Genomic DNA, 21,261 nt, shown 5'->3' with positions numbered 1-21,261 from the left:
GATTATAGAGTTACTCCAACAGCCCGGAGTTTTGAGCTTCTCAGATGGCAACTTGGTTGGCCGATTCTGCCCCTGCCTCAGATACTCTGTTGCTAAATACCTCATCCAGGCTTTTGTTACTTCCAGACTTGATAGTTCCAACATTCGTCCGGCCAACCTCCCACCCTCTCCCCTCCGGGAACTGGAATGAATCCAGGTGACTTTAATCATGCCCAGTGACATCGCCAATAATCCTCTGACATCTCCCCTGAAATACTGTAAGGTGGCAGCCTCAACCTGCAAAGGTTTCACACCCCAGCCCAGGGGTTGAACACAAGTTACTTCCTGGAGACCAGAATATCACAACCTCCCTTTTAGGAAATCCATTTTTAATTTGTGGGAGTTTCGGCTTCAATCAATCATCTTGGAACCAAACACACATAATAATACAACATAGGGCGGCACAGTGGCAGAGTGGTTAGCACTGCTGCCTCACAGCTCCAGGGTCCCAGGTTCGATTCCCGTCTTGGGTCACTGTCTGTGTGGAGTCTGCACATCCTCCCCATGTGTGCGTGGGTTTCCTCCGGGTGCTCCGGTTTCCTCCCACAGTCCAAAGATGTGCAGGTTAGGTGGATTGGCCACGCTAAATTGGCCTTTTAGTGTCCAAAGGTTTGACAGGGTTACAGGGTAATGGGGAGAGGGCCAGGGAGTGGGCCTAGGCAGGGTGCTCTTTCAGAGGGTCGATGCAGTGCAGAATCGATGCGCCGAATGGCCTCCTTCTGCACTTTAGGGATTCTGTTCTATGGAACAAAGGATTAAGCAGGAAGCAGACCCCCCCCCCCCCCCCCCTCCCCTCCCCCATTAGTGCCAAGTATGAGATAATAGATCACTGGGTCAAGGATCAAGCGTCATTACGGAAGAATTTGAGGAAAATATGTATAAATCTTCGCTGTGACTGAGATTAATCCTTCATCACAATCTCTCTGATCCCTTTGTGTTGCATCATTCCTACTAATGTCACTGGTTCTTACACAATGTGCAGAAAGATTCACATTGGCAGAAGCTGGGTTCTGTACAAATTTATAAAATGCACGTCTCTGAATGCTAGCAGTGTAGATAGAGAAATTACAAAAGACGCAGCTACATTATTCATGGCAAATTTAAAACTTCCGTTCAATGCATTTAATCAAATGTTCATTTACTAAAGCTATCCCAGGTTATTGGGGCTAGAAATCTATCAATGAGGAACGATTTGCAATTGTCACTGCCCCGAATGAAGAGTTCCACAAAGAATGAATTTTCAATGCAAACTGTTTTACAAGCAACATTAATGCGGGAACGAATTGACAATGAAACCTAAAAATGCAATGCTTAAGTTACAAAACAAAATGAAAGATGATACGATGGGCTGGGTTCTCCCTTCCTGAGGCTATCTGCCGACGCCAACGTACGATCCGTGTTGTTTCACGACAGGAAAATCTGCGCGGATCGTTCACCCATTGGCGCCGATTTGGAGGAGGTGGAGCATTGCAAACCGGCGTCAAGCAGGTGCCTGCCTCAATCCCGGCGTGTGAAGCCTTTCTCCGCCCCACCGCCATTCCTGATTTTGGCGTCGGGCTACTGGGCGGGATTCTTCGTTCCTGAGACGTGAGGGCAGGGTTAGTGGACTTCGACGACAGCGAAATTGGCGGCATACCTGGACTAATTCTGCTACAATTAAGGGGCTATCACTGGCACCATGGGAACACAATTGGTTCCAATGAGAAACGGTGCCGGATTCGCCAGTTTTGCGATTGACACTCAGGCAGGTGGGTGGCCAGGTGGGCGGCAGAGGGTGTGAGGGTGGGTTGCGGTGTCTGTGCCCATGGCCAGTCCTCCCCTAGTCGCTGAACTGGAGGTGATCAGAGCGTCCCATGCACGTTGGCCTTGGCGCACACGTTGTACGGCCTCCTGAGGCTACCCGGGCTCCAATTCCTGCCATCCTTGCCCACCCCCGCATCCTTCTCATCGGAGGAGGTCTGCTGCTCACCCTCCGCCTCCAGCGAGTCACCCCTCAGCTGCGCGAAGCAGGCTGCCATGTTGCGGGCGACCCTCCCAGCGCCAGTCCCAGAGCAGACTAGGAACCTGAACCGCATCATCAGGATGAAAATGAAAAAAATGAAAATGAAAATCGCTTATTGTCACGAGTAGGCTTCAATTGAGTTACTGTAAAAAGCCCCTAGTCGTCACATTCCGGCGCCTGTTCGGGGAGGGCAGTATGGGAATTGAACCATGCTGCTGGCCTGCCTTGGTCTGCTTTAAAAGCCAGCGATTTAGCCCAGTGTGCTAAACCAGGATGCTGAAGCACCACACGATCAGACTCCTGGTCACTGCATGGGCCTCGTTGTTGCGGGTCTCCACGCTGGTCTTTGTCCTCCAGATAGGCATCATCAGCCACGACCGCAGCGGAAAACCCCTGTTGCCCAGGAGCCCCCATCCAAGGGCATGCCTCGAAGGGGCCGTGAATCATCGAGTGTGCCAGGATGAATGTATCGTGCACACTGCCCGGGTATCGGGCGCAGACGTGCATGATGCGAATCAGGCCTCCGTCACGGCGCGGATGCATCTGTGCACTGAGGTCTGTGAGATCCTGGACAGGTCCCCATTCAGCACCTGGAAGGATCCCGTGGCGTAGAGGCTCAGAGCAACCATCATTCTGACGGCCAATAGGAGCAGGTGTCCTCCCCATTTCCCCACAATGCCAGGTGCTCCGTGATATGGAAGATATATCCAACAGCCTACAGGGCCTCTACATGCCCCCCTCCCACCCTCATCCGCACCTCGGGCCCCGTCGGTGGTTGGAACCGTGGGGGCCTCTGGCCCTAGAGCCCATTCCTGCTGTCAGGCAGTTGTCTAGCCCTACCCATTCCAGCGGTATGCTCCGCAGCCCCCACTTGGTGTCCCCATAGGGGCTACTGTGGGCGTTGACCTGCGTGGGCACGTAATGCCTCGTTGGCAGGTGGCGGCCGGTTGAGGCGGTGATGCGACCATCAATTCAACCAGAGACACGAGTTGGAGTAAACTGTGGCTTTAATCGGCTTACAACTGAGCCTGCCTGTGACTATGCTGGACTGCAGGTGGACTCACAGGACCGCAGCACTTATACTTCCTGAAGGGGGTGGAGCCAAGGGCAGAGCCCTGTACATGCTCCTCATCTCCCCCTGTGGGCAGAGCCGCGCAACGGCTCACAGATGGAGCCCATAGGGCCCCAGTAATGTACAGTGTGAATTATAGTGGTTACACCTTCACCACAGGCGGTGGTATGGCGGAAGGTGTGATGCGGCGTGGTGGGGTGGGGGCACCCATATGGCCGGTGTCACTCTGCAGAACCAGGGGCCAAGGTGGGTGGTCAGTGAGGTGCGAAGCCAGATGGCTGCTTGGCTGGCCACGGCAATGCCTGGGCACCACCCCAGACCCGTGGGAGTTCACCCCGGCACCATGGTCCATTCCCCTGTCACCATGTCCCCTCCTACATCTGCCAACCCCCCCCCCCCCCCACTCCCCCCACCCCAGACCCGTGGGAATTCACCCCGGCACCATGGTCCATTCCCCTGTCACCATGTCCCCTCCTACATCTGCCAACCCCTCCCCCCACCCCCCCACTCCCCCCACCCCAGACCCGTGGGAATTCACCCCGGTACCATGGTCCATTCCCCTGTCACCATGTCCCCTCCTACTTCTGCCAACCACCCCCCCCCCTCCTCCCACCCCAGACAGTGTCAGGGCTGGAACCCACAGTCACGCCTCTCCGTGTCCTACCTCCTCTCTCTCCCTCATCAGCCACGTCGCCAGTTTCTCCATTTTATTTTTGAAGCAAAAGTGATCCTCAGCATCTGGAATTCCCCTGGGTGGGGGCGGAGAATCGCGGAGATTCACTCGGCGCACCATAAGTATGTTTCAGCTCAACAAAATACAAGACGAAAATACTGTTGACCTCTTCCCCTACCTCACTCTTTACCCGGGTGCGATTCCTACCTCGGGCGACTGTCTGTATGGAGTTTGCACATTCTTCCCGTGTCTGCGTAGGCTTCCTCCGGGTGCTCCGGTTACCTCCCTCAGGTCAATGACGTGCAGATTAGGTAGATTGAATACGCTAAATTGCCCCTAGGTGGAGTCACACAGACAGGGTGGGGGATTGGGCGTGGGGTGGGGTGCTCTTTCAGAGGGTCATTGCAGACTTGATGGGTCGAATGGCTCCTTCTGCACTGTAGAGATTCCATTATCCCTGTCCTCTTCCATGACGTCTACACCCAGGCACACTGGTACCTTCCTCTCTTCTTCCCTATGATGACATTTCGTCAATATATCTATGTCGCGTAATCAGTCCTTCCTGCTGGAGTCTGGAGTGTCTAATAATAATAATCTTTATCAGTATCACAAGTAGCTGCATGATGCCTAAACTACAAAGCATGTCCTGGAAAATTTTAGGCATAATGTTAGAACCCTGGTCAGATTGTGTTTCTAAGGTTAGACCATAGCATTTGACGAACTGTGTCAACTTATCCACTATTACCTTAGCCGTAGTTGTTCTTACTGAGTTCTTAAATTCTTCGAAGAGAATGACTTCTCTCAGAGCCTCATAGATAATTTCAACTCCCAATGCTCATATCCACCGATTAAAATTGTTCTGCTAAACCCTTTCAAATTCAGCATAGTCCTGTCTCGCCGTTTCCTTAAATTCCGAAACTTTTGCCTATATGTCTCCGGTACTAATTCATGTGCTCCGAGAACAGCCTTTTTCACTTTGTTGTAATCTTTTTATTAATAAATTTAGAGTGTCCAATTCATTTTTTCCAATTAGTGGCCAATGCACCTACCCTGCACACCTTTGGGTTGTGGGGGCAAAACCCCCCACGCAAACACGGGGAGAATTTGCAAACCCCAAATGGACAGTGGCCCAGAGCTCCAGGGTCCCAGGTTCGATTCCCGGCTTGGGTCACTGTCTGTGCGGAGTCTGCACGTTTTTCCCGTGTCGGCGTGGGTTTCCTCCGGGAGCTCTGGTTTCCTCCCACAGTCCAAAGTTAGGTGGATTGGCCATGCTAAATTGCCCATCGAGTCCAAAGGGGTTGAGTCAGGTTTCTGGGTTACAGGTATGGGGCGGAGGTGTGGGTTTAAGTGAGGTGTTCCTTCCAAGGGTCAGTGCATACCTGATGGGCTGAATGGCCTCCTTCTACACTAAACTCTATGGGCAGGTTTCTCCAAGCCCGCGCTGGGTTGGAGAATCCCGGGGGGGGGGGGGGGCGCGCGAATCCCGCCACGCCGCTCTGGTGCCTGGATGCCATTCTCCAGAGAGCGGAGAATTGTCGCCGGCGCAGTCGGCGCGGCACCCAGCGATTCTCGGCCCGGGATGGGCCGAACGGCCGTACACAAAAAACCCGAGTCCCGCCGGCGCCGTTCTAACCTAGTCTTATCCGGCGGGACCTCAGCGTGAATGGATCTGGGGGCGAACTGGTGGGGTGGAGGGGGGAATGGGGAGAGAGTGGTCTGACCCTGATCCTGATCCCGGAAGGGGGGCCTCCGCTGTGGCCTGGCCCGTGATCGTGGCCGACCAATTGGTGGGCCAGCCTCTCAGGCTGGGGGTCTCCTTTGTTCCGCGCTGGCTCCTGTAGCCCTACGCCATGTTGCGTCGGGCCCACCTGATGCCAGGATCGGCGTGGGTCGCTACAGTTCCATGCTGGCCCCCTGTATGGGTCAGAATTGCTGCTCCTGAGGATATGTTGACGCCATCGGAAAACGTGACGGCGTTTCCGACGGCGTCAACACTTAGTCTCAGGATCAGAGAATCCCGCCCATGTCTATCTCTCACCTTTTCAGGTAATAAGCCTATTTTTTATTCTTCCTGCCAAAATGGACAATTTCAGCAGGTGTCCACATTATATTCCATTTGCTGGATCTTGGGCCACTCACTTATATAATAATCACTTATTGTCACAAGTAGGCTTCAATGAAGTTACTGTGAAAAGCTCCTAGTCGCCACATTCCGGCACCTGTTCGGGGAGGCCGGTACGGGAATTGAACCGTGCTGCTGCCTTGGTCTGCATTACAAGCCAGCGATTTAGCACACTGCGTTAAACCAGCCACTTGGCCTATCTATGTCACTTTGTGCCCTCCTGATGTTAATAGAAGTTGGGTGAATTGAATTTTGTACCTCCCGCTACAACCACCACATACATCCCTGGACAACTCTGTTCTTTCTTTCTCCCTGAAGTCACCAGACATACAGGCGCTGGACACACAGGCGCTGGACGTACAGACGTCGGGCGTACAGACGCCATCCTCTACCAGCCCCTCGGCCATCATTCAATTCCTGAACAACACCTCCTGTCTGGATCCAAGCCAGAAGCTTCCCCATCGATGGTCAATAACTGTTTCCAGCTCCCCCGCTCCCTATTTGCAAATTGAATTTAACCACGTCACTAGAACTAGGAGCAGGTGTCGGCCACTCGGCCCCTCGAGCCTGCTCCGCCATTCAATAAGATTGTGGTGGATACGACTGTGGCCTCCATTCCACATTGCTGTCTGCCCCCTTGGACTCTCCTGTTAGTCAAGAGTTAATCTACCTCTGCATTAAAAATATCCATTGGCGCTGCCTCCATCCCTCTCTGGGGAAGTGTTCCGCACACTCACAACACCCTGAGAGAAAAAATGCTTTCTCATCTCCGTCTAAAATGAAAGATACTTCCGTTTCTATACTGTGGCCCCCAGTTCTGGTCTCTCTCACAAGGGGAAACGTCCTCTCAGCATCTACCCTGTCAAGTCCCCTCAGGATCTTACATGTTTCAATAAGATCGTCACTCACTCTTCTAAATGCCAATGAGTACAGGCCCAACCTGCTTGGCAGCCCGTCCTGGCCCCAGTCCAGGAGGGGCAGAGGGAATGTGACAGTCGTGATCAGCATGGTACACATGGTGTGGTCAGTCCCTCACAGACGTCGATCCTGGAGGTTGGTGGCTTGATGCTGGGTCCCAGATGGCATAGTCACAGTCAGGGAAGGCCGTTTATGAGTACAGGTGATGGAATTGGTCCCAGTGAGTGGGGGAATGGGTCTGTGTCAGCTGTAATGAAAAGGGTTTCCTTCACTCCTCAACAGTCTGATATTGGGTGTCACAGAGAACCTTGGGTGTCTCTCCTGGAGCTGCTGAAACCACAACTCAGAAGTGTCGCACGGGGCCAGCTAATCAAGAGAGAGGGAACATGTTTCATTGTTTCTAACCAGTGAGGTTGTCCTTATGCCGCACCACTTACCCTGTCCGCCACCTTCGCCTGTGTGAGTCTCTGTAGATGGTGAAATGTCACCCGGAAGTGCCCCGCTAGTGCAACTTCACAAAAGAGAGAGAAAGAGGGGCCACTGTTTATCCCAGACCAGTAGCCTCTCTTGAGTGAGCGTGTTCGAAACGCTCGGATTCCTTTTGGGTCCTCGACTATGGAATTATGTCCTGGCAATTATTGTGACCCAAGCAGAGCGGACAGTGAAAGGAAGGTGAGACGACAACAATGGTAGATTTAAAATTAAATAATTTATTCAAGAGAATTAGGTTCGCCACAACTCGGACTGTAGCACACACAAACACCAGTTATGAAATGCTTCGAATAAAACGAGAGACTAAACGGCAGAATGAAAATTCTTACTTTTACACAAATTTACTTTAACGCCCGCAAACATAAACACAGATATATATCCACTCACCCACCCCAAATCTCAACAGTCTACACTATTTGGGGATTTCTGTGGGCTGAGACTATGCTCATCATCCCCAGGAAGGAAAGACCAACTGATACGGATGTTCCTGGCTCTTCCTGAACACTGATTGGTCCGTGTGGCTGCTGGGCCGTGATCCTGGTGTCCCTTCGGTCTTCGTGGTCTGCTTGCAGCAAATCAAGAGTGCACCAAGCAGGAGAGAGTTAAAACAGTCCCTGAGTCCCATATATTTAAGGACAAAAAGCCTGAATGGAGCGGACTGACCCCTCCCACAGGTAAGTTCCAGGACAAAAGCCTGTTGATTGCTGATAGGATGGCATAGATATGATTAATGGCCCAACAAAGGCTCATAATGTCTCTGGAGACTGCTGATCTCTTGAAGGTGGTTGCTGGGGACAACTTTAATCGTTTTCCCATTAGGGTATTGTGATTTTGTTTGGCCAGGGCAACAAATGATTTACATTCCAATTGTTCCTCTTGGAGTGAGTTTGGGCCGTTTAATCTTCCCGCATAATTTTCCTGTTGGTTCTGTCATGCCTCATGGCCCAGCTTGTTCTTTCAGGTTGTCTGCCTGCAGACATGGTCTGTTCAGCAGCTTGCCCTTTTAAAATGGAATATGTCCTTTTCCAACTTTGTCCAGTTCATTTCTGTTCCGCTGAGTTGCTGCAACTTACACAGCCACGATACAATGGACCTCAAGATGGCGAGGAATCAGGGGCGATATTCTCCGCAAATGCGAAGAGTCGTAAAGGCTGCCGTGAAACTGGCCGTGTTTCACGGCAGCCTTCACGCCCGTTCCCGGGACCCAATTCTCCCCCCGCCATCGGAGCTAGGAGCGGGACCCCGGGAATCACGGCGTCGCGGCCTTAACAACCGTCGTTAAGGCCGCGCGTCAAGATGACATGTGGCCGGCTCCAACCCGCGCATGCGCGGGTGACGTCATCACGCCATTTACGGAACCCGCGCATGCGCGGTTCCGCAATTCTCCACCGCTGCCCGACAAGATGTGGCGGCTTGATCTTGTCGGGTGGCAGAGGGGAAATAGTGCGTCCCTTTTGGACGCAGGCCCGACGATCGGTGGCTACCGATTGCGGGCCTGTCCCTTCCCGAGAACAACGGTGGTGCTCCCGCCCCAAACGGGCATCCAGCGCCCGTTTTTATGACGGCAGCAAGCAGGTGTGTTTGCTGCCGTGAAAAATCGGCCGTAAAGGCCCGGCCGCTTGGCCCATCGGCCGCAGAGAATTGCCGCTCGCTGTAAAAAACGGCGAGCGGCAAATCGTGACGTGGGTCGGGCGAGGGGGGGGAGAATAGCGGGAGGGCATGAAAAATGTCGGGAGGCCCTCCCGCTATTCTCCCAACCGGCGTGGGCAGCGGATAATCGCGCCCCAGGTCTCCATTGGACGTCGGAACATCAACATCAGACCGTTCAGGGGAGGAGGACAACCACTATAATGATGGGATCAAGGGTTAGTTGGGGAGAAAGGAGGGTAATTGGCAGGAGAGAAACCTGCACGTCATGGTTTCCCAGCACAATGGGAGAGACATTCACGGTCACCGGTTGTGTGTGGAGTGGGGGGTTGAAGCTGGTCTGGTAGCAATGCCTCAGCACCACCATTTTTCAAACTGATCCAATGACACAGTTGAAAAACAGGCTGTGCAAAAAAATTACCAGTGAAGGGCTCTCAGAGCTTGTGGGGGACTACTACACTTGTGGGCCGATTGAAAGGGTGCCCAATCAATTTTCACTTTTCCAAATGGAGAGGAAGGCACAGATGAGACGTGTTAGGAAGAGTCAAATGCCAATTTAGCCAAAGTGACATCTTAACTCATGTTGCTAGCATTCAGGTGCAGCAAGTAATTAGGAAAGCTAATAGAATGTTATTGTCTATTGTGAGGAGAATTGATGACAAAAGTAGGAAGTTTATGCTTCAGTTACAGAGCATCAGTGAGCCCACATCTTGAGCATTGTGTTCAGGATTGATCTCCTTATTTCAGGAAAGATGTAAATGCGTTAGAAGCAGTTCAGAGACGGTTTACTAGACTAATACGAGGAATGGGCAGGTTACCTTATGGGGAAAGGTTGGAGAGGTTGGGTTTCTGTCCACTGGCGTTCAGATGAGTAAGAGGCACCTTGATCAAAACCTTTAAGATCCTGAGGGGGTCTCGACAGGGTGGATGTGGAGAGGATGTTTCCTCTTGTGGGAGAATCTAGAACTAGGGGGTCACTGTTTAAAATAAGGGGTCACTCAGTTAAGACAGAGATGAGGCAAATCTTTTTCTCTCGAGAGGGTGTTGAGTCTCTGGAACTCTCTCCCTCAAAAAGGCTGAGCTGGATAGATTGTTGGTTAACGAGAAAATTATAAATGATATGGGGTGGGCAGGAACGTGGGGTTGAGGCTGCAATCAACCATGATCGTATTGAATAGCAGAGCATGTTCGAGGGGCCGAGTGGCCTACTCTTATTCTAATTCATATCTTTGTATGCACATTCCTGGGGGAGTATAAACCCAATTGGAACCATTGTAGGACGGGATTCCACAGACCTTCTCATGGAAATCCCAAGTCTCAAAAGGAACTAGCTGAAAAGTGGCCACGGGTGGGAATGGGTATACCTACTGGGTCCTAAGACCTCTAAACCTTGCTACTGGTTGTTTGCGATTTTGAAACCTCCCCCCCCCCCCCCCCCCCCCCCCACCCCCCACCCCCCACCCCCTCCCCCCCCAACACTCTCATAGCATGAGTGCAAATTGGTGGGGTGGGGTGGGGTGGGGTGGGGGGAGCGTTGTTGTAAGGTAGGATAGTACAGAAGGCTGTAAGGGTGCTCCAAAAGCCACAGTAATGTCTGGGAGAAATGTGACTGCGGCTGCACAGCGTCAGGGTCCCAGGTTCGATTCCCCGCTGAGACACTGTCTGTGCGGAGTCTGCACGGTCTCCCCGTCTGCGTGGGTTTCCTCCGGGTGCTCCGGTTTCCTCCCACAGTCCAAAGACACGCAGGTCAGGTGGATTGGCCATGATAAATTGCCCACAGTGACCTAAAAGGTTAGATGGGGTTACTGGGTTACCGGGATAGGGTGGACGCGAGGGCTTAAGTGGGTCGGTGCAGACTCGATGAGGCGGATGGCCTCCTTCTGCACTGTATGTTCTATGTAAACAGGCAATGTCTTTACCTTGGCAATGGAGGAAGTAAGAAGAAGCAGAAGGGCCTGTTTGTGGAATACTGGGCTATGAGGAGAACCTCACCCTGATGAACAAGGACCAACAGGGACCCTGAAAACCCCGAAGCTGAGACTGACAAAGCCCTTGAGTGGAGGCATCTGGCATTACTCGGGTGTACAGGGGATGCCTCTCATACTTCCAGGTGCGCAAGAAACAGTGCCACAGATATCTTCAGGGCTGTGGTGTCTCACATCTGCCACATTTTTCGGGAGGAGTTGACACCGTAGAGAATAGGAGACCACCCTTTGCCAATGACTCAAAGTGACCGTCGCTCTGAACGTCTTTGCGAATGGCCCTTTCCAGGGCTGCGCTGGGGAGTTCCGCAGGATCTCATGGGTCTGCTCACAGATGCATTTGAGAGGTTACAGACATCCTATTTAAGAAGATGCACTGTTACACCCAGTCCTCCTTAGCTGAAACCGGCCAGGCTGCCAGAACACTGGGATTTGCAATGATCTTTGATTCCCCACAGGTTGAGGGTGCCATCACCTGCACTCATGTGGCTTTAAGAGCTCCCTGGTAGTTGGGACTGGAAAATCCCAGTCTACGATTATGAAATATTTGTTGCTGAGCAGCTACGAGCAACAGTCCTTAAGCAATACCCACAACTCTGGCATATATCACATGGGACTGGTCAGATCATTGTTCTTCGGGACGGCTTAGAAGTATCTCCCAATGAAGTTCTCCTTGTTGCCAAGTTCCACGTGCTGACGACTGAAGTGTTGGCTAGTGTAAACTTGAGAGATGAACAAACACTTCCAACACTGATGAAGGTTCAACTCAATTATATTAACTACTTCCAACTAACTAACACACGATGACTGTGGGTCTAAATAATGCTAATTTAAACTAGAGACCTAAGCCTTGTCCGAACCAGTTGATTCTCTCAGCACGTGGTGTGAGTCTGTGCTGGGCTGGATGAGTTCTTGTTACACTCAGAGGCAGCACCCAGAATGAGCGGGAACCGTGGTGCCCTCTGCCTTTATAGTGTGTGTATTCTAACTGGTGATTGGCTGCGGTGTTTGTACACGTTGATTGGTCCCTGTGTGTGTCCATCAGTGTGTGTCTGCACCATGATATACTGGCGTATATTATGACAACGCCAATCCATTCTTTCAGCTGGTTTGAAACTTACTCGCACGGCCTTTGATTGTCATTGTTGGAGCCTCCTCTGATATTCATTGCTGAAGCAGAATCCAAGACATGACCTTTACCCATCTGTTTCCTGTTGTTGTCCTTTAAGCAACAGACAAGAGTCTGTGTTTTCTGGCTAACTGGCAAAAATGTCCATTCACCAGCATCTTGGCTATTAGCGGAGGAATGAAAAGTTCATGACATTTAAATCAAAACCAAAACAACCCTGCATCATTCAGCATCAGTGATTCCTCGAGCGCGAGATTGGCAATCGTTTCAAGTAGCAATTTGAGCAAGAATTTTACATCTACCTCGAGCAGATTAGTAGGAGGACGGATGAGCAGAGAACACAGATTTAAAATAATAGCAAGAAACAGGCGTGATGAAGAGAAATTGTCCGACTGAGCTGTCGTGATCAGCGTGGTACTGCCTGAAGAGGGATCGAGGGATATGGGGGGAAGGCGGGATCAAGTATTGAACTTGATCAGCCATTATTATAATGAATGGCCAAGCAGGCTCGGAAGGCCGAATGGCCTCCTCCTGCTTCTATTTTCTATGTTTCTATGAAACAGCTTGAGTAGGAACTTACAAAGTGTATTTGATTAATAATTAAATGGGGCAGGGCGATAAGGTAAAGGCAGGAAGAATGGCACTAATTGACCAACTCTTTCAACGAGCTGCCGCAAATGTGGCCTCCTTCTGTGTGCTATAGTTCTCGAAAGGATCCCAAGGTGTTTCTCAAACGCTTCATCAAACAACGTTTGCCACTGAGCCGCTTAAGGAGATATTATGTCTGATGAGAAAAGTCCTGGTCAAAGAGATGGGTTTTACAGAGCATCTTAATAAAGGAGAGAGGTTCAGAGATTGAAGTCCAAAACTTTATTTATTAATTCTTGGGATGTTGCGGTTACTGGCAAGGCCGGCATTTATTGTCTATCCCGAAATGCCTTTGGACTGAGTGGCTTGCGAAGCCATTTCAAAGGGTAGAGAAGAGTCAACCGCATTGCTGTGGGTCTGGAGTCACATGTAGGCCAGACCGCGTAAGGATGGCAGATTTCCTTCCCGAAAAGACACGAGTGAACCGGACGGGTTTTTAAGAGAATCAGTGATAGTTTCGTGGTCATCGTTTTTGAGACTAGCTTTCGATTTCAGATTTTTCTAAAATTCCACCGGATTGGCAGTGGGATTCAAAGCGTAGAAATTAGCTTGCGGGTCTCCGGGTTATTATAATAAAAAGCAGAATACTGCAGCTGCTGGAAATCTGAAATAAAAGCAGAAAATGCTGGATAAACTCAGCAGATCTGGCAGCATCTGCGGAGAGAGAAACAGAGATAATGTTTCGAGTCAAAACGACCCTTCTGTAGAACTGAAGAAGGGAGTGGATTATTAGGCCAGTGACATTAACACTTTGCCACTGGCCTCCAACAAAGTGGAGAGACCATCGGCCTTATATACCTGAAGGCACGGCCATCAAGAATGGAGAGATGAAAAATCGGTGATGTGCAAGAAGCTAGAATTGGAGGAGCACAAATATCTCGGAGGGTTATGGGGCTGCAGGACATTGTAGGCAGCACGGTAGCACAAGTGGTTAGCACTGTGGCTTCACGGCTCCAGGGTCCCAGGTTTGATTCCCCGCTGGGTCACTGTCCGTGCGGAGTCTGCACGTTCTCCCCGTGTCTGCGTGGGTTTCCTCCCAAAGTCCAAAGAGGTGCAGGTTAGGTGGATTGGCCATGATAAATTGCCCCTAGTGACCAAAAAAGGTTGGATGGGGTTATCGGGTTACGGGGATAGGGTGGAAGTGAGGGCTTAAGTGGGTTGGTGCAGACTCAATGGGCCGAATGGCTTCCTTCTGCGCTGTATGTTCTATATAAAGATAGGGAGGGATGATCGGGACCCTGGAAGATTTGACCTTCCCTCTGCCGTCAGTTTAACCTGTGGATGTTACACGGGACCTAATTTTGATCTGCAAAAACAGCAGGCAAGTGGTCGATGGGGTGGACCAACAATATTTGTTTACATTCTCAGGTAGAGAATTCTAAGATTGTCTCAGTGAGACTTGGAATCAATCTGGTGGAGGCCTGTCAGGACTGAGCCAACCTCAGGGGAGGATTCTCAGTGTGAAGACCCTGATTGTTAAAAATGAAAATGACTTTCCAGAGAGAATTCTACAGCCTCCAAGTTGTGGTTGAAGACCATCATTGGAAGATTGTTGGCTACAAAGACCACTACCTCGGCATCAAAGAACCAACTCAGGCCCTTTTAATCCCTATTATTTTCATTCCTTTGTGCCTGGAGATAAGTTACCCTTGTTAATTGCCAATATACAGTTTGTTTTTCTTTACTGCAACCTACCTGGTACTGCCTCGAGCCACCACAGTCTCACTTTGCGTTCAGCATGTGAGGCAAGAAATATTCCTTTCGAATTTCATCAAGCTTCCCTGTGTGGTGGCGTACCCCTTTAAGGGGCAGAGTCTCGTCGCGTCATGTGACCTAATTGGCCAATTTGGCTGGTGCGCACAAATCCTGAGGCTGTGCGTGGGTTTTACCCCCAGAGAAGAGTTCGGAGCCGTGGAACATGGTAGCCTTTTCTCGCTCTCTGTTTATGGTTATTCTTGTCAATAAACCATTCATTTGTTTATCACCTTGGTAGACGCCAGTTCCTCGCTCACTGAGAAAGGAGTTTCATGTTTTTACCTCAGCTTTAGGAATAAGAACAATTGGCAATGCATTGGTAGAAAATGACAGTCTACGTTTATGCATGAATTTTGATTCACACCGCACTGAAAACAGGGGACAGCAGGAATATAATTGATCCGTTGTGTTCAAAATTCTCTCTCAGCGCATGTACAATTTCTAACTATCTATCGATTATCTGCACACTTACCTCTCCAGTAATGTATCACAACACCTTCATTAATCATTACAATGGATAGCTGAGCTGTCCCTAAAGGCAGTGACTAACTGGTGCTCATAGTCCCGGAGATCTTGAGAGAATGTCCACAGTAAATTACTCGACTGAACCTTGCAGCCCCCGGTGAGTATAAACGGAGAAAATAGGAGCAGGAAGAGGCCATTCGGCCCTTCGAGAGTGCCCTGCCTTTCATTAAGATCCTGGCTGATCATCCAACTCAATAGCCTAATCCTGCTTTGTCCCCCTTGTCCTTTGACCCCCTTCGCCCTAAGTGCCATATCAAACTGCTTCTTGAAAACATGCAATGATTTGGACTCAACTACATTCTGTGGTGACGAATTCCACAGACCGACCACCCTCTGGGTGAAGAAATTTCTCCTCATCTCTGTCCTAAATGGTCCACCCCGTATCCTCAGACTGTGACCCCTGATTCTCGACACCCCCACCATCGGGAACATCCTTCCTGAATGTACCCTGTCCAGTCCTGTTAGAATTGTAGAGGTTTCTATGAGATTCCCCCCTCATTCTTCTGAACTCCAGTGAACACAATCCTAACCGATTCAATCTCTCCTCATACGTCAGACCCACCATCGCAGGAATCAGTCTGGTAAACTATTGCTGCACTCCCTCTGCAGCTAGAACATCCTTCCTCAGCGAAGCCTTTCTCTATCCTCCTCACACTTCACAATACTTCCAGGTTTTGTGACCTCTGCTAATTTTGAATGAATGCCCTGTGCACACCAACGTGACCAGGATGGGTGAGTAATGAGGGGCTTCCATTGTCTGGAGGGACTGGAAGATCTAGGGTTGTTCTCCGATGATGAGAGAAGTTTTAGTAGAGGCATCATAGAGGTGTTCAAAATGGTGAAGGGTCCCGAGAGATGAAAGACTGTTTCCAATGGCAAGAGGGTCAATAGCTGGAGGACACAGATGTTCTGTAGTGAGTTGTTATGATCTTAAAGGCACTGCCTGAAAGGATGTTGGAAATGGATTCAAGAGTAACTTTCCAAAGGGAATTGGATAGATATTTCTAAAGGAGGAAAATGCAGGGAACAAGTTGATTAGATGCGAATTAGGGGGGATTGTGGCGTAGTGTTAGTATTGTTGGACTAGTAATCCATAGGATCCATACAGTGCAGAAGGAGGCCATTCAGCCCATCAAGACTGCACTGACCCTCCGAATGGGCATTTGACCTCGCACCACGCCCCCGCCCCATCCCCGTAACCTGGCTCATTGATCATGGCCATTCCACCTAACCTGCGCATCTTTGGACTGTGGGAGGAAACCGGAGCACCCGAAGGAAACCCACGCAGACACAGGGAGAACGTGCAAACTGCACGCAGAGCACAACCCAAGGCCGGAATTGAAATCGGGTCCTAGCGCTGTGGGGCAGCAGTGCTAACCGCTGTGCCACCATGCCGCCAATCCGGAATTGGAAGTCCGTTTCATGGTCACCATTACTGAGACTGGCAACCATTGTTGTGAAAGCCCCTGTGGTTGATGTCCTTTAGGGAAGGAAATCTGCCATCCTCACCTGGTCTGGCCTACACGTGGCTCTAGGTAGCGGTTCACTCTTGACCCCTGAAGTGGCCGAGCAAGTCATTCAGTTCAAGGGCAATTAGGGATGGGCAACACACCCCTGTCCCATGAAAGAATATTTTAAAAACTGGATAGCTTGTTCAAAGAGATAGTACAGACAAGATGGGCCGAATGGTTCTGGGATCGCGCAGGTTTGGATAGAAACCAGCAATTATAGTTCAGGACAACATCATGGCTAATGAGGTTTGTGCTTCTGCTTTCCAATTTAACATTGAAAATCTCCTCTGTACGTAAGCTACAGAGTCCAATATTCTTTGCTTTCTAATTTCCTGCATGTTTTTTCAAATTAAATTGCAAACTCCTTAAATGTTAAAACACAGGATTACAAGGTGTTTGTCTCATTATATAGCAGGAGTCCACTGCCAGTCTGCTGTCTCATTCCAGATTTGTATTTTGTGCTTCCCCAATGCATTCTAAATGAAAGCTAAAACATAATGGCCACTCATAAAATGCATGCGTCAACTTAAAATGTGCAGTGTTTTACCTCCTTGGCATCTTGGCTCTTGGGTTCTGTCAGTCTCCTGCAGCGTTGGGCAATTTGGCTTCTGGACAGTGCTGGAAGTACTAAATGTATTCTTCATGTCAAACAGCTGGCAGGCATACCCACCAACATCCCACACCATTCCTGCCATTTCCCATCTTTGACCCGCTCTCCTGATCACCCTGCAAGGGCATCAGCTGACGCTCGGGAGGGGTCAGAGTTTATGATGTGGTGCCCCCTTTAAATATGCAAATTATGGCCCAATGCTGTCCCAGGCCATCCACATTGCAATTGCTAGATGGCCCAAGTGAGGAAACAGAGGTAATCTTCCCACCCAGCGAAGGAAACAAGGAATTTAAATAGCGTCTTTAATATAATAAAACATCCCAAGAGAGCCAAGGCACCGGCAACACGGGCAGTCGCCGTGACTCGGGTCCCGCGCATGCGCAGTTGGGCCGGTGCCAACCAGCGCATGCGCGGTGGCCGCCCTCCCCCTCGGTCCGCCCCCCCCGCTCGGTCCGCCCCCCCCCCGCTCGGTCTGCCCCCCCCCCGCTCCGTCCGCCCCCCCCCTGCTCCGTCCGCTCCGTCCGCTCCCCCCGCCCACCCCCCCTCGGGTCCGCCCCCCCCCCGCCCCGCCCCCCCTCGGCCACCCCCCGCCCCCGCCCCCCTCGGCCCCCCCCGGCCCCGCCCCCCCCCCCTTGCCCCCCCCTCGCCCCCCCCTCGGCCCGCCCCCCCCCAAAGGGCGCCGAAGTTCAGCTTGCCCGGGGCGCCAGCAACCCTAAGGCCGGCGCTGGGTACATGTGCCAATGCACAAGTGAACCAGCTCCGTGCCTTGCACGAGAGCCTTTGCCATCCGGGGGTCACTCGGTTGTACCACCTAGTCAAAGCCCGCAATCTGCCCTACTCCGTCGAGGAAGTACAGACAGTCACCAGAGACTGCCAGGTCTGTGCGGAGTGCAAGCTGCACTTCCACCGGCCAGATCGCGCGCGCCTGGTGAAAGCGTCCCGCCCCTTTGAACGCCTCAGCGTGGATTTCAAAGGGCCCCTCCCCTCCACCGACCGCAACACCTACATCCTTAATGTGGTCGATGAATTCTCTAGGTTCCCCTTCGCCATCCCATGCCCGGATATGACGTCTGCCACTGTCATCAAGGCCCTCGATTCCATATTCGCTCTGTCTGGTTTCCCCAACTACATCCACAGTGACAGGGGATCCTCATTCATGAGCGATGAGCTGCGTCAGTTCCTGCTCAGCAGGGGTATCGCCTCCAGCAGGACGACCAGCTACAACCTCCGGGGAAACGGGCAGGTAGAGAGGGAGAACGGGACGTTTTGGAGGGCCGTCCAGCTGGCCCTACGGTCCAGGAACCTCCCAGCCGCTCGCTGGCAGCAGGTCCTCCCTGATGCACTCCACTCCATTCGGTCACTGCTGTGCACCTCGACTAACAGTACACCCCATGAAGGTGTTTTTACCTTCTCTAGGAAGTCTACATCCGGGGTGTCGCTCCCGACTTGGCTCGCAGCTCCGGGGCCGGTCCTACTGTGTAGGCATGTCAGACTCCACAAGGCAGACCCCCTGGTGGACAAGGCACGCCTGCTCCACGCGAACCCCCAGTATGCCTAAGTGGAGTTCCCCGACGGCCGCCAGGATACAGTCTCTCTCAGGGACCTGGCTTCCTCGGGTGCCGATCCCACTCCCACACACCTCCCCACCCACGCGCCACCTTCCCTTTCCCCGGCGCTTCCAACATCAGCCCCACCAGGTCCATCCCTTGTTCCCCTGCCCACACTAGAGGACATGGAAGATTTTGGCTCGCTCCCGGAGTCATCCAGCCACTGGCCAGCACCAACACCGCCACCACCGATGCCGTCGATGCCGACACCGCCTGTGCAGACGTCGCCACCACTGCTGCGTCTCTCTCAACAAACCGTCAGACTGCCGGTCAGACTCAACCTGTGACGGGCACCGGGTTGCAAGATGGACACTTGATTTTTTTTTCCCCTCCCCCTCTGTAAATAAATCACAGATTATGTATAATAGTTTCACGTCACCCCCGCTGGACTCATTCTTAACAGGGGGTGAATGTGGTGATCCACCACTGTATATATTCTGTGTGTGCCTGTATTAGGGGATGTACAGCAGTACCTGCTATTACAGGTTTTCCGGTAAGCCCCTGCCGGCTAGCTCTACCCACAGGGAGCAGTATAAATATTCATGAGTACTCCTGAGCTGCCATTCTACAGCTGCAGTCGAAGGAATAACATCTCAGGGGCCTCACGGTAGCATGGTGGTTAGCATCAATGCTTCACAGCTCCAGGGTCCCAGGTTCGATTACCGGCTGGGTCACTGTCTGTGTGGAGTCTGCACGTCCTCCCCGTGTGTGCGTGGGTTTCCTCCGGGTGCTCCGGTTTCCTCCCACAGTCCAAAGATGTACGGGTTAGGTGGATTGGCCATGCTAAATTGCCCGTAGTGTAAGGTTAATGGGGGGATTGTTGGGTTACGGGTATACGGGTTACGTGGGTTTAAGTAGGGTGATCATTGCTCGGCACAACATCGAGGGCTGAAGGGCCTGTTCTGTGCTGTACTGTTCTATGTTCTATGGTAATAAAGCCTCTCTTGTACCGATTCGAGTCTTTGTGTGCAATTGTTAGCGCATCAAGTGCCCACCCCAAAATCGATGTGGCAGCCCCTGATTGGACTTGTTCGATCAGGGTGATTGAGTTCTGATCAATTGATTGGCAATGACCCAGAGGTCGTCCAAAAGGGCACAAAATCCAAGCAGGTTTAAAGGTGCTGCACCACCTTAGAATGCTCCCTTCTCAGCTAGTTTATCCAACTGGGCAGCTGGCAGTAGATGGCACCCAGGCATTCAGATCAGCTAGGCCTCGCGCTGTTGAATTCAGGGAAAGGGGGCGGAGGTTGATCACTGGCCTCATCCACCATCACTGTCCACCTGATCTGAATTGGTGGCTTCCTCCCCCTGCTCTAGTGCTACGTTTATCTTTAAACTATCAACACCCATTGATCAATCAATCACAAATGGCCAACAGGTACATTTATAGAATCATAGAATTTACAATGCAGAGGGAGGCCATTCGGCCTATCGAGTCTCCACCGGCCCTTGGAAAGAACATACTATTTAGGATTGCACCTCTATACCATCCCTGTAACCCAGTAACCCCATCTAACTTTTTTTGGCCAATCTACCTAACCTGCACATCTTTGGACTGTGGGAGGAAAGCGGAGCACCCGGAGGAAACCCACGCAGACAGGGGGAGAACGTGCAGACTCCGCACAGACAGTGACCCAAGCCGGGAATCGAACCTGGGACCCTGGCAGTGTGAAGCAACAGTGCTAACCACTGTGCTACCGTGCTGCCCTCTGTCATTACAGAGTCAAATGTCTCAAGCCTCTTCCTAGAAGCAAAATTTGACACTTAGCCACATAAGGAGATATTAGGACATGCGCCCAAATGGTGAGGGTTGTCAATGCTGAGCACCTCAAAGGGGTGGAGACCAGGAGATATTTTGTGAGGTAATTCCAGAGCTTCGGGCCCAGGCAACTGAAGGCACCATTAGAACATAGAACATAGAACAGTACAGCACAGAACAGGCCCTTCGGCCCTCGATGTTGTGCCGAGCCATGATCACCCCACTCAAACCCACGTATCCACCCTATACCCGTAACCCAAACCCCCCCCCCCCCCCTTAACCTTACTTTTTAGGACACTACGGGCAATTTAGCATGGCCAATCCACCTAACCCGCACATCTTTGGACTGTGGGAGGAAACCGGAGCACCCGGAGGAAACCCACGCACACACGGGGAGGACATGCAGACTCCGCACAGACAGTGACCCAGCCGGGAATCGAACCTGGGACCCTGGAGCTGTGAAGCATTTATGCTAACCACCATGCTACCGTGCTGCCCATCATTGTCAATGATGGACTTATTAAAATGGAGGGGGTGGGCGGGGGGGAGGGTTGGGCACAATAAGCCAGAATTGGAAGGTCTCGGAATATTGTGTCGGAGGAAGGTTTCGATGTGGGGAAGCAAAAAGCCATTTACAGATTTGTAAATAAGGCTGCGGACATCAATCAGTGGACACCAGGCGGAACACTGAGCGAGAGTTGGTGCAAGTCAGGTATCTTTTAATATCTCGTCTCCCAATTGTTGGTATTGGAGAATTAAACTTTACATGA

Source organism: Scyliorhinus canicula, chromosome 10 (genome assembly GCF_902713615.1).
Source record: "Scyliorhinus canicula chromosome 10, sScyCan1.1, whole genome shotgun sequence".
Classification (NCBI taxonomy): Eukaryota; Metazoa; Chordata; class Chondrichthyes; order Carcharhiniformes; family Scyliorhinidae; genus Scyliorhinus; species Scyliorhinus canicula.
The sequence above is the reverse complement of the archived record's forward strand: the minus strand, read 5'-3'. Positions refer to the sequence as shown.